The following is a 13853-nucleotide window of genomic DNA, read 5'->3' as shown; positions in this document are numbered from 1 at the left end:
ACAGACTGCCAGTTATTTCTCCAGCAAAAATGGGTTTATTCAGGATCAAAGAATTGCAGTTTGGGGTCTGCAGCCATGGTAAACCAAGTGCAAGTCCCCAGCAGAAATGGAGAGGAGCGCTTTTTTATGGAGGGGAAAGGAAGTGGGAGGGCTGTACACGGAGCCCGTGGCTTTCCACTGGCTGAGTTGTGACTGGCTCTTACTGGCTCTTACTGGCTCAGCTCCTGCGGCCAAGAAGAGGGAGACTGTCTTCTTCCTGTGGGGCTCTGCTGTCATCCCAGAGCCTGAGAGCTCCCTGCTTTGGTCTCCCGACCCTATTTTAATTGCGGTTTCTGCTGATTAATTTTTTACAGCTCCTTTGGCAGGAAATAATTTCTTGCACTGAAATTTCATTCCGCTTCTTGGTAAAATTATTTGCTAATGAAGGGAAAGACTACAGGGTGTGAAGTCAATGGGGAATTCAAACAAATGTGCAGAGAAGTCACCCTAAGCCGTCGTTTCTGCAAATTCCATCTTTCACAGCCTGCTCCTAGTAACGCCCTCCCCTCCCTACGCCCAGCACCGCACAGAAGTTTCCCCCACCAGCACCCTCTCCTCGGAAGCAGAAAGAAAAGAGTCCCTCAGAGCATCAGTGACCCGAGACCCAAATTCTCCCACCCCTACCTCCTCCCAGCTAGGAGTGATTTCCCAGCACTTCTGAACAGAGAGATCCAGGGCATCTTATTTCATCTCAAAATTTTACTATTATAAAATTAGTCTGATAACACGCATCAGGCAAAGTCACTGGGAGAATTTGAGAATGTTGAACTTTACCCGAGCCCTGTTCCTCCAGAAAACAAAGCTGGTGAAGAAATCACCTCCCACCCTCCAAAAACACCCGTATGTTCCACAGTCCTCCCGTCCTTTGGCATTCTGGGAAATAGCTCGCTGCAAAGAACTGCCTTTCCCATGTGGCTTAACTAAGGCTTGCTGTCCGCTCTCTCATGACTCTTGTAAGACTCATCCCCTGTGGTGAGGCCAGACACAGTCCCTCCTGTGTCCTGTGCTTTGTCTCATAACTGATTGCATGCACCCGTGGTCCCCCTGGAACTGGATAGACACAGACATGAACATTTCCTGTTTAGATGAATGAGACTCTCCCTAATTACAAAAACAAACCTGACTGTGAAATCGCCCCATCGATAGCGTGTCTGCTCCTCCCTAGACAAGTTTAAGTTTACTCTGCCTCACAAGATGCTCAAATCTTTGGATTGAGGGTATTCTGCCTATTGCAGTAGCTTAAACAGAGTCAATTTCCTTATTAGTTTGGTTGTGTTCCCTTATTTGTTTGGGTTTTTTATTTTGGTGGGGGGGGGTGCTTTGATACACTTCTCTTAACTCAGGGCACAATACTCTCTCTCTTTCTCCCAGAAGCTACCAGCCAGGGGTAGTTCCTTGTAACTCCCAGCAAAAGCTGAGGTGCCTCCGCTCCCAGCTAGGATCCTACCCCAGGAGCAGTGTCCACCTCTCTGCCTGTTTCCTTTTTCCCAGGGATGGCCCCCGCTCCCACAAGTTCCCACCCAGGCTGTGAGGCAGCATCAGAATGTGTAGGCTCTACCCACACTACCTGCTCCAGACTGACTAGCTTGGCAGGGAGGGTATAGCTCCGTGGTGGAGTGAGTGCTTATCATGCAGGAAGCCCTGGGCTCAATCCCCAGTACCTCCATTTAACATAATAAATAAATAAACCAAATGGCGTCCCTCCCCCCAAAAAAAGACTGACTAGCTTAGGGTGGGAGGGGCAGGTGGACACAGTGGGGAGGGAGTCCCTGGGGAAGGGGGTGGGCTGGCTTTGGGCAAGAGCACACTTGAGGGTCCTGAGGAGGCTGCAGGAGCCCCTGGGCATTGGGCTCACCTCTGTCGCTGCCCGGCTGCCCACAGTGGAATCTGGCTCTCCAGGGTGGCGTACTCCTGGGTACTGGCTGGGTGAGCAGGGAGGCCTGGGGAGGCAGGACATGAGACGTATGTGGGCAACCTGGGCAGGGGGGGACATTTCACTCACATTCATTCATCAAACTTTAACTGGATTACACAGTTGAGTTTCGAGGATGTTATGGAGTGAGCGAGTGAATGAACAACAAAGTACTGCACACTGTGAAAGGACTGGGAACAGATACGGCCGATAGAACCCTTGCACACTCAGAACTCCCCTAGACAGGAGGGTAATTCAAATACAAAAACACCTGTAATACATTTGTATGTGAGGTGCCATAAAATTCTACAGAAATGGAAAAGGAAAAAAGAGGAGAATCATTCCTTGCAAGGATGCAGGGCCCCCCTAGACTATAGGAGTCGTGGTGCAAACTGGAAGGGGCCCAGCTTGATGGGCCCAGCGCCCCGCATGTGTGATAGGGAAGAACTCCTGTGTTCTGTTATCAGTTCATCACTAAAGAAATGCTCCCTGTTAGCTTAAATTATACATAGCGGCCCATCTCGGGGGACCCTGCCTCCCTGGTAATGAGCATTAAGCTGACATAGCTTTGTGGAGCTCACAGGAAACGCCCTGACCAGGCCCGCCTGTGAACGGCTGCAGGAAGGAAGAAGTGAACACCTCCCCTCCGGGGGCGGACCAGAGCCAGGAAGTGTCTGACTTTACTCCCTCTCCTTTCAGTATATTCTAACTTGGGGAAGATGGTTCTTTGGGACACTAGCCCCCATCTTGTCAGTCGGCCGGCTTTCCGAATGAAGTCGCTATTCCTTGCCCCGACAACTTGTCTCTCGATTGATCGGCCTGTCAGGTGATGAGCAGTTTGAGCTTGGACTCTCGGTAACCGGCCCAGGGCGTGGCAGACAAACAGCCAGCTGGCTTTTCATGCCAGCCCTCTCGGCACCCTCTCGGCACCCTCTCAGCTGGGCACCCCAGGGCAGGGTTCAGCCTTCTTTTCTGTGGGTGGCTTCATGGAGGCGGTGGCATTTGAGTCTCCTGGAAGGACGGGTAAGACTCTGACAGGTAGCTGTAGTGGGCGGTGGGGTGGCAAGGGGGCTGTTGAGAGCAGAGGGTAGGGTATTCCAGGCAGGAGGACTGGTGGAGCAGCATCCCGGAAGTGGGCATAAAGGCGCTCGCACGGGGAGCGTGGAGACTGCTGGAGCTGTCCCCCCCAGGAGGTCACAGCAAGGTTACCTTCGGGGTGAGTGCTCCCAGGTCACACACCCAGACCCGCCAGGCAGGGCAGCCTAATGACTCAGAGAGCACAGGCTTAGGGCTTGTTATGCTATGGACTGAATTGTCCCCCAAATTCTAATCCCCAGTACCTTAGAATGTGACTATATTTGGAGACTAGGACTTTAAAGAGATAATAAGATTACATGAGGTCATAAGGGTGGGACCCTAGTCCAATCCCTAATCCTCCAAGGAGTTCTCAAACCCTGAGCAGAGCTAACTGTGAGATCGTGAAAGTCTCGCGAGCTCCTCGGAAGCTGGGCGTGCAGGGCAAGTGTACCGATTCCAGTGCCATCCAACCTGCTGCTGACCATGATGGTGATGACGGTGACACAGAAACTCTTAGTCCCCCGACCTCCCGCAGGGAATGGCTGGTTCCTCTAAACCGTTTTTCTTTTTCATTCTGCCGGTCCTGTTGTGAGGGCTTCTTGTCATAACACATCTCTCCTGTTTTGGGGAGGAAATGAGGTGTGAATTACGAAAGAATGCCGCTTTCCTGTGCAGACCTCCTTTATTCAGCCGTTCATAGGAGAGGGAGAGGGAGAGGGAGACAGAACAAGAGAGCGTTTGCTAAAGACATGACCTAGGCGCTCAGTAAATGTTGGACTGGGCTGTTCACACTGCCAGTCCTGGCTGGGCTTCTGTCCCACCACCTGCTCTGGCAAACTACATACATTTTCTGAGCTTTGGTTTCCTTGTCTGTAAGGCAGCGGATCCCACACCAGGTTTTGCCCACATTAAATGAAACGATAATGCCTTGGCCAGAACCTGGAACACGGTAGAAGCCCCGCATGCATTAGTCCCTTTCTGAACCCTGAATACTTGATGGACCGTCAGCAGAGGGCACTGCCCGGTCTGGGGTGATTTCTAGCTGCCTGCATCTAGTGGGTACAGAGCTGAGGACTCTGAAGCGTGGTCAGATTACCCTGCCTGTGGGCACCGTGCGGGGGACGGGAACACATCCCTCTGAAGGCACAATTAACCATCATTTGCATGACTTATAGAGAGCAGATGCTCATTTCCATAAAGAAATGTTCCCATATGGCTTTGGCCCTGTTGCAAGTTCCATCAAGGGCTGGTCTTGAATTTGACAATGAAAGGTGTCCCTTGGCCACACCAGAAAAGAACTGAGTTTCATTTGGCCTGAAGCTTCTTTGTTGCTCCTCAGACATGAGGGAAGCCAGCCTTCTTGGGCTCCGAGTCCCCACCAGCAACCCCTGCACGTCCCACTAGGGAGAAAGGATGGGGTCAGCAGGGGCTCAGTTCTGTACACGGAATCTCCACCTGGAGGAATCCCGGGATCCCCCCCCACCTGCTCCCCACCCCAGGGTTGGCTGTGAAAGGGAGATTTGGATCCCCAGATCATGAGCCCTCTTTGAATTAAACAAGCAGAAGAGCCCCTCCCTCTGTGAGCTGCCCAGGTCCTCCCTTCCTCCATCACCCTCAGGCCCAGTGCTCAGAGTACTGACCAGCCTTCCCCTCTCGGTTGGCCCAACCCTTGCTCCTCCGGGCCTCTGATTCACTCTTCCTTTTTCCAGTCCATCCTTGCCTCATTCTTTGAATCGAATGCACAGCCATGCCGGCTTCCTCCGGGCTGCAGCTGCCCCTCCCTCTCCCAGTACTGCCATCACATGGCAGGTAACTGTGACCAAGACTTTGCCTACGTCCCAGCAGTCCCTAGTGCTTTCCCTCTTTCCAAGAACTGCTCCCCCACCTGTCTGCCATCCCAGCCAACTCTGCTTCTCTGTTGAGAGCTCAGCCTTGGCCGTGACATGTTTTCCCAGAAGTGGCCATCAGAGGGCACCATCTACAGCCCATCCCATGACCCTCTGTCCTCCCAGTGCAAGGCATCCGGCTACCTCTTCTGCGTCCCTGAATCTACTTCAGGGACCACCCAGCCTGCCCTCCCAAGTAGCGGTCTTGACCTTCATCTCCTATCACATGAGTGTCTCCTGTGTCCCGTTCCCTCAGGGATCTTGCACAGGCTCTGAATCCACTCACCTGCGGTATGAACTGGGTACACACCTCATCCTGTCTGAAGCCCCAGCTCCTTACGTGTAAACTGGTGGGGAGAGGGGGCAACATCCGAATCACTGGCTGTTAGTGATTCCATGAGACAGATAAGAAAGCCTCTTTCCCCTTTTCTGAGTGGCAGGAAGTCTCTAGGATGGGATGTAAGGCCTGGGACAGTTTTCCCAGCCCTGACCTGTACCCCACCCCAGAGTGATTCCCCCACCCCAGTCCAGAGGGCCCTGCCCCAGCCCTGCAGATCACTGGAAAACTGAGCTGAGACCCGCTCTGTAAGGACTGGGTCCCAAAGAAAATCACTTCCTGCTGCCGGAGGTCAGTGGCCGTCCACAAGTTGACCTAACAAGACCTGGGGTACCATATTGGGGGGCTCATTTAGAGCCTGGGGCAGCTGGATGGAGACTGACCATAAAGAGAAGATAGGTTTGGAATGGGCAGAAGACCTAAACAAACATTTCTCCAGTGAAGACATACAAATGGCCAATAGGCACATGAAAAAATGCTCAATATCACTAGTTATCAGAGAAATGCAAATCAAAACTACAGCCAGGTATCACTTCACACCAGTCAGAATGGCCATTATTAAAAAGTCCACAAACAAATGCTGGAGAGGGTGTGAAGAAAAGGGAACCCTCCAGCACTGTTGGTGGAAATGCAGCTATTTAGAAAACAGTATGGAGATTCCTTAAAAAAACTAAAAGTAGACGTACCCTATGATCCAGCAGTCCCACTCCTGGGCATGTATCCAGAGGGAACTGTAACTTGAGAAGATACATGCACCTCACTGTTCACAGCAGCACTGTTTACAATAGCCAAGAGATGGAAGCAAGCTAAATGTCCATTGACAGATGACTGGATAAAGAAGTTGTGGTATATTTACACGATGGAATACTACTCAGTCATAAAAAAGAATAAAATAATGCCATCTGCAGCAACATGGATGGACCTGGAGATCATCATTCTGAGTGAAGTAAACCAGAAAGAGAAAGAAAAATACCACATGATATCATTTATATGTGGAATCTAAAAAAAAAAAAAAAAAGACAAATGAACTTATTTACCAGAGACAGATTCACAGAGATAGAAAACAAACTTATGGTTAACGGGGGAAAGGAGGTAGGTATAAATTGGGCATTTGGGATTTATAGACACTAATTACTACATATAAAATAGATAAACAACAAGGTCCTACTGTACAGCACAGGCAACTATATTCAATACCTTGTAATGGCCTATAATGAAAAAAGAATATATATTTATGTATAAGTGAATCACTGTGCTGTATACCCGAAATTAACACAACATTGTAAACCAACTATACTGAAATAAATTTTTTAAAACAGAGCAGATAGATTTGGTAGATTTTAACAGTTGTTTATCATGATTTTATAGAGTCAAACAACTGCCCTGATTGGAAGCACCCCCTCACGCCCTTTCCCCAGCTGAGGAAGTAGTGTAAATGGGACTCTCAGCTGTGGGGGCGACGTTGGGGTCTCTGGCCAAGACCGTCAGCTGCTGAGTCCTTCAGGGGCATCACCCAGGAGCCTGGTCCACCGAATCACAGCTGTCAAGTGTGTTCCTCCACAGGTCTCCTAAAACCGCCTTTCAAAGAGCCATTCCCAAAGTTCTGCAGCCCCCAGGAAAGCTGGCTGAGCTGGTTTTTACCCTTTGTGCTACTGACGTCAGAGGCACAGATCAGAACATTGGTGGGATGCTCCATTCTGGTGCTTCTGCCAAACACTGCCTACAACACATGGATGGGTGTTTCGGCGTGATCTAAAAAGTCTGGTGGAAAGAGCCTTACAGCCATTTGGGATTTGGGGAGCATAAGCTTGCTAGGTGTAATGTGCTGCTGGCTGCCCACTCAACATGCATTTCTCACCCACAGTCCCTTCCTCTTTTGATTCTGAACATGCTTCTGCCCTCCTTCACTCAGTCTTAAGCTTCGAGGGGAGTTCATCTCAGCCCCAGCCCAAGGGGGAAATCCTGATAGATCCAAGTCAGTCATGGATTCCTAAATCCTTGGTTGGTGATGGATGTAGGCATGGGCGTGTGGCATATTTTGGGCCAGTAAGACTTGAGGGGGAAGTCTCCTGGGGGACTCCTGGGACAGTCCTCTTTGCCCTAAAGAGACACCTAAAGAAGAGATGGCCCTGCCTCCCTCAGAAACTTGTGTCTGAATATGATGCCTGGACCTGCTCCAGCCACCCCTGTGACCACGCAGGGGCTCAAACCTAGGAACGACTTTAAGAGAAATGCAGAACAAAGAGACTCACAGAGAAGCAGGACTGGAGCCTGGTGTCTGCCTGAGCTTGTCCCGCTTATGACCCTCCTGTTAAGCTGGTTGAGTTGTGGTTGGCCATCTTGGCACCGTGTGATACACTATATGTGCTTGGTCAAGTTGATTAATATGGCGCCCACCCCCTACTGGGCCCACAGACAAAAATTTTACTATTTTATTTATAGTGGCAGCTAATAGAATTGTAACAGTGGGGTTCTATATTGTTTTATGCATATTAAACATTCTTTTGGTTGCATTTAACAGTCACCCAGCTTGAACAAGTCAAACACACATGAGAATTTATTGTAAGAATACAGGCCTGTCTCCCAACATCCAAAGCTTGGAATGTGGTTTTGGTCTGGAGAACACATTGGAACACATTGGAATCTCAGCTGGAATCATCAAGGTTCTAGATGCCAGCAGGCCACCCTCTGTACTGGGTTGAGTAGTGTCCCCCAAATGTCGTGTCTGTCTGGAACCTCAGTGTGACTTACTTGGAAATAGGATCTTTGAGACGTGGCTAGTTAAAATCAAGATGAGGTCACACTGGATTAGGGTGAACCTTAATCCAATGACTGGTGTCCGTATAAGAAGACATGCAGAAACACAGGCACAGAGAGGCGTTGTGAAGACACAGGGGAGAACGCCACGTGAAAACAGAGAGTGAAATTTTGGAGCGATGTGTCTACGAGCCAAGGAACACCATGGCTTGCCAACAGAAGCTGGAAGAGAAACAAGGAAGGATCCTCTCCTAGAGACTTCTGATGAAGTGTGACCCTGCCAACATCCTGCTTTTGAACTTCTAACCTCCAGAACTGTGAGCAAATAAATTTCAGTTGTTTCAAGCTGCCCGGTCTGTAGTGATTTGTTACAGCAGCCCTTGGAAATGAATGTAGTCTCTACTCCTCTTGCTTTCCCTCCGGCTACAGGCCACCCCCTCCACCCCTTCACCCACCTAGCTGTCTGTAGCTTGCAGATTTGACACTTGCCAATCAAGCTTCAGAAAAGAGAGGCAGCCCTCTCTGCCTCCCAGATGGAATTCTCTGGGAAAGAACTGAAATTGGCCCAGTGAGTCAGCTGAGCGATAAATGTGGACCAGTCAACTCTGGCCACAGGGAAAGCAACGTTGCACCAGGATGGCAGTTCCCAAAGCAGCCATGTGGGTGGGACGGGGGGATAAAGGGGAATTCCTAGAGTAACAAGTGGCAGAGACCCTTAAATGGTTATTCCATAAATACTAGCTTCTCTGGACCGTGTTCATCTGTTTTGAACTGTTCATGCACCTCTGTCAGTAAACAATGGGGTACAGAAGAACAGAGAACACTGAATCTTAAAAAGCCAGAAATCTAAGCTGACCAATGAAAGACTTTGGCAACATGCAACGTCAAAGGAGGATGAACCCCAGTGTTCCTGGAAGGAATAGTGGCACAAATTATAAAGTAAATAATATGATGGTCCTTACCCCATGCTGTCTGCCTGGAATGGTGAATTGATGGCATTCAGCCCCGTGGAAAAAAGATCTCAAGGAAAAGCCAAATAAAACTGCTTGTGTCTGTGTCTCTGCAGAGAGCTCTCTTCTCAGACGAAGTGGGGAAACTGAGGCAGCTTATCGGGGGGCTGGGTTCAGCAGCAGGTCACCTTTGTCCAATTTCATTGCTCCTGGCAAAGATAAAAATCACATAATAAAAACTGAGTAGATATAGATAAACACCCCCAAATGTGCCCAAGTTTGTGTCAGAAATACTCAGCAACATCTGAATAGAAATGGCCAAAGCAAGTGCCAAGAGGCTGACATGAATATTTCTACAAGGACAACTGCAATGGATGTGCAGGGAGATGAGAAACGTAGCTCTACCCTAAGAGCTGTGACCCCTTGAATGGTTACCACGGTAACAAAATGAAAACAGGAAGTGCCATGTTATTTTTCCTTTTATTCCCCACTTCTACAGTTGATACAGCTCAACGACTCAGGGCATCCTGATTTGGTTCTGGGTGGTCTTCCTCTGTTGACCTCGTCATGGATATACACTGCTACCTCCCCTCAGAATCCTAGAAGAAAGAGAATGGATAAAGCATTGAGGAACTTTGGGAACCACAAGGATTTCAGACAGCATCCAAAGGTTAGTAATTGGACATCCATTGATAAGCTTGGGCAAGGTCAAGTATTGCAAATATCTGCGCCCTTCCAGCGAAGGCAAGAGGGTACTCCCTAGCCCCAGGCATCTAACATGGGTGCTGCCTCCCCATCCAGTATCTGTAGATCTCCCCCAATTACACTCAAATCTTTAAGCTCAAAGAATCCCAGCTCCTCCCACTGATTATCTGTGGGAAATTTGAGCAGCCTGTTTCTTCATCTGTAGAATGGGAATAATCATCGTATCTACTCTGTAGAGTTTTCATAAGGAGGAAAAATACATATTAAACACTTCGCACAGCACTAGGTAGATGGCAAATGCCAAAAAAAAAAAAATATGAAAGACATAGAAAAGGATGATTACCAGTGCAAGTATGATAGATTACTATGTGCAAGTGACCTGTTAGGACAAATCAAGGATTTGCAATCTGAGCTCCATGGCCCCTGAGAGGAATCTATTTAAATTTTATGCAAAATTGTATGTTTAGAGGCATTTCCAGAGAGTTCATGACATTCTCAGATTCTTTGCTCTGGAGAAGGTTAAGAACCACTATAGTTCCTATTTCTTAAAAATAAAGCTTCACCCCTCACATCCATTAGGATGGCTGCCATTTTAGAAAGTGTTATAAAGATGTAGGGAGGTTGGAATCCTTGTGGTGGGAATATAAAATGGTGCAGCTACTGGGGAGAACAATGTAACAGTTCCCCCAAAATTAAAACTGGAATGACCACATGATCCAGCCCTTCTGACTACATACCCGGAAGAACTGAAGGCAGGGTCTTGGAGAGACACTTGTACACCTGTGTCCCCTGCCACGGTGTGTAAGTAACCAGCGTGCTCATCAACCTGCTCAGGCTGCCATAACTAAGTACCGTGGGGCGGGTGGCTTTATTTTCTCATGGTTTGGGAGGAGGCTAAAAGTCTAAGATTAAGTTTCTGGCCATGACTTTCCTTCTGGGTTTCTAACAGCTGCCATCTCTTTATATTCTCACTTGGCCTTTCCTAGCAGAAGGTGTTGGGGAGAGAGAACACGCACCCTGGTATCTCTTCTTTCTGTAGATTTTTTTAAATGTGTTGACTGATTTACTAGTGGGGAGATAATTAGGTTTATTTTTTTTTAAAGGAAATACTGGTTTTGCTTTTTTTTTTTTCCTTAAAGGAAGTACTGGGGTTTGAACCCATCACCTTGTGCATGCTAGGCATGCAGTCTACCTCTGAGCTATATCCTCCCTCCCTTAGTATTGCTTCTTAAAAAGGCATGAATCCTATCAGATCAGGGTTTCACCTTTCCAACCTTGTTTAACCTTAATTACTTCCTTACTCCAAATACAGCCACACTGGAGGTTAAGGTTCAATAAATGAATTTGGGGGGAACACAAACATTCAGTAAATAACAATTATCAGTCTTAAAAAGGAAGGAAATTCTGACACATGCTACAAGATGGGTGCATCTTGAGGACATTAAGTTGAGTGAAATAAGCCAGTCAAAAAAGGCAAATCCTGTAGGTTTCCATTCATACGAGGTAGCTAGAGTAGTTCAATTCATTACAGACAGAAAGCAGAGTGGTGGTTGCTGGAGGCAGGGTGGGGGGGAGGGAGAAATGGGGTTTTACTATTTAATGGGTACAAAGTTTCAGTTTTGCATGATAAAAAGAGTTTTGAAGACAGGTTGCCCAACAATGTGTTCCACTTAACATTGCTGAACTGTACATTTAAAAGTGGTTAAAATGGAAATTTTCTTGTTATGTGTATTTTACTATGTCTAAAAATAATGAATAAATAAATGGGTCTCCACTGAGAGCATCATTCAGTTCCTGCCCCACCCAGAGCACTGAGGAATGGTTAAGAGCATATACTTTGAAATGATAGAGACTGGGGTTCACCTCTGAGTTTCCCATAGCATGAGCTTGCACCAGGGAGATGCTCAGTCTTCAGAAACGTTTCTTAAACCAAAATATACATTTTATCTATCAAGTGACCAACTCATATGGAGCACCAGTGTCCGTAAAGACATTTTTGAGCTTCCATGCACAAATTTGCAGTGGTCAGGCTGTTTTAACAGCCCCTCAATTGACTCCCCAGACCAAGCAGGAGCTGGTAACCTGCCGTGGCCCGTGAATATGTGCGAACGTGCACTTTCTCTGCTCAGCACGTATGTTTCCAGACAGCACTGCACAAGGAGGCAGTGCCTCTGGTTTCGGAAATGAAGAGCAGCCGTTAACCTTGACAAGTTTATTTTCCAGAAGGCTGCTTCACGTATCTAACACCTAACAAAGACCCCGGCTGGTTGTTTGGCTGCCTCTATTCCAGCGCTGCGACACAATCGGTGATGCCCGCACCAGGCTGTCAGGCTCGCGTCCGGGAGCAGTGGGAATCCACCCCTCGGGTTGCTGGACATGCAAGAGACTCAGCCGGCACGCAGGAAACCGAGGCCCAGGGATGATGAAGGGACTTTAACAGAAATAAAAGGAAACGAGGATCAAACCCAGACGTTTGGGGGTCAAGTACAGGCCAGTTTCCACCGTAACCGGCTGCTTCACTAGTACGTACGTGCCTCCTGAGTTTCTAAGCCATCTCTGCTCAGGATCCTGGCCAGTTTTCTCTGTGTTTCTCCAGTTTTAATATATGCACTGTCAAAGTGAGCCTGTATAAAAATGTACGTTGTTAGCTGTGATAATTAAATCCTGGACTCCTCCGTACATCCCACTATAATCACCGCATTTTATAACTGTCTCCTTGTGGCCCATCCCCCCCCCCCAGCCCACCAGACTATAAAGTCCCGGGGACGGTCTTATTCCTAGTACCTAGCACCGCAGCTGGCGCAGGTCTGACCCGGCTAGAACGGCGGCTAGCCTGCTGTGCGAGTGAGCTGCGTGTTGTCCACAGTGACCAACGTTCATTTCACATCTTAGTCTTAGAAGAAGCTAGTCGTCTGAGAAGACGTATGGCGCATGCCAGAGCCCGAGTAAATTGTCACAAGCAAAACGGAATTCTGCAGATGCCTTGTGGTTTTTTTGTTTTGGGGGGAGTTTTGTTGTATTGCTTTATAATAAAATTAAATTCTCATCTGTATGTCAGGAAGCAGGATGGCTGAATCCAAGATTTTAGCAGGTCCCAGATTTTAAGCATACGATCTGCTCTATTTTCAGAAGTAACTCAGTTGCTCGTTAATCCTTCACATATCGAGGACCCAGGTGGCCCAGCCAAAGATACGGCCATCTGGCAACTGAATTTCAGAATAAGTCAGATCCTTCACTTGTGTTTCTCAGAAACCAGAGATGGAGCTTAACACATGGTCCAGAGAAGCCCTTGCTAGAAAGTCCTTTCTTTTCCGAACCGTCTCCCTTGTGCCCTGCTATCACTTAAGCACCACGGTACACACAGTCTCGGCACGCTTCTGGATCAAAACGGTGAAATAACACCACACACGTGTCTCCTTTCCAACCTCAAACCAGTAAGATGGTACTAAATTAATTTAACAGATACAAACACGCAATCGAGCAGAGACTAAGAGGTGGGACACAAAGAGGCAAGAGACTTCAGCAAAGTTCTACAAGATGGTGACCCCCACGGAGACACAGGAGTAACTACTGGGCGAACAGAAGCCCCGACCAAGGGACACACAGACAACACTGTGCTCTGAGAGGACCTCAGCCTGCCTTGCAGACGCCTAGAGAGGCTCCGGATTCAGAAACGCCTGGTCCAAGTGAAACATGAGGCTGAAGTAGAAAATCACAGAAGATGTACTTGTGGAGCAAGTGGACTCCGGCCACTTTCCCTGACCCCCCCCCCCCCGCCTCTCATGCACGTGTGGAAACACAGACACCTGGAAGCAATACAGTCTCTCAGGCAAGCAATCAGACCAAGTCTTAAAGAAATGGAACGTTCCAGAGGAAAAAACTCCAGGTTCTGGCATTTAGAAGCCCTGGATAACGGACAACAGCTCACTTGCTCATCTTCCTTATGAGAAGTGTCACCTAGGAAATGCAAAAGGGTACAGTCCTCATACCGAGTCTAGCAACACGGAGCAGAATTACACACACGTCTGTTCTCTGCCCAGCAAGTCCACATCTACAGATCTAACTGAACAATAGGAAAAAGACACACACACAAGGCTATTCACTGCAACTGTGTTTGTAAGAGTGAAAGACCAGCCAGATGTCATCGGCAGGAATGGGTACATCGAAACGATGGGGAGCTCTACAACCAT

Source organism: Camelus dromedarius, chromosome 29, assembly GCF_036321535.1.
Source record: "Camelus dromedarius isolate mCamDro1 chromosome 29, mCamDro1.pat, whole genome shotgun sequence".
NCBI classification, from domain to species: Eukaryota; Metazoa; Chordata; class Mammalia; order Artiodactyla; family Camelidae; genus Camelus; species Camelus dromedarius.
The sequence above is the reverse complement of the archived record's forward strand: the minus strand, read 5'-3'. Positions refer to the sequence as shown.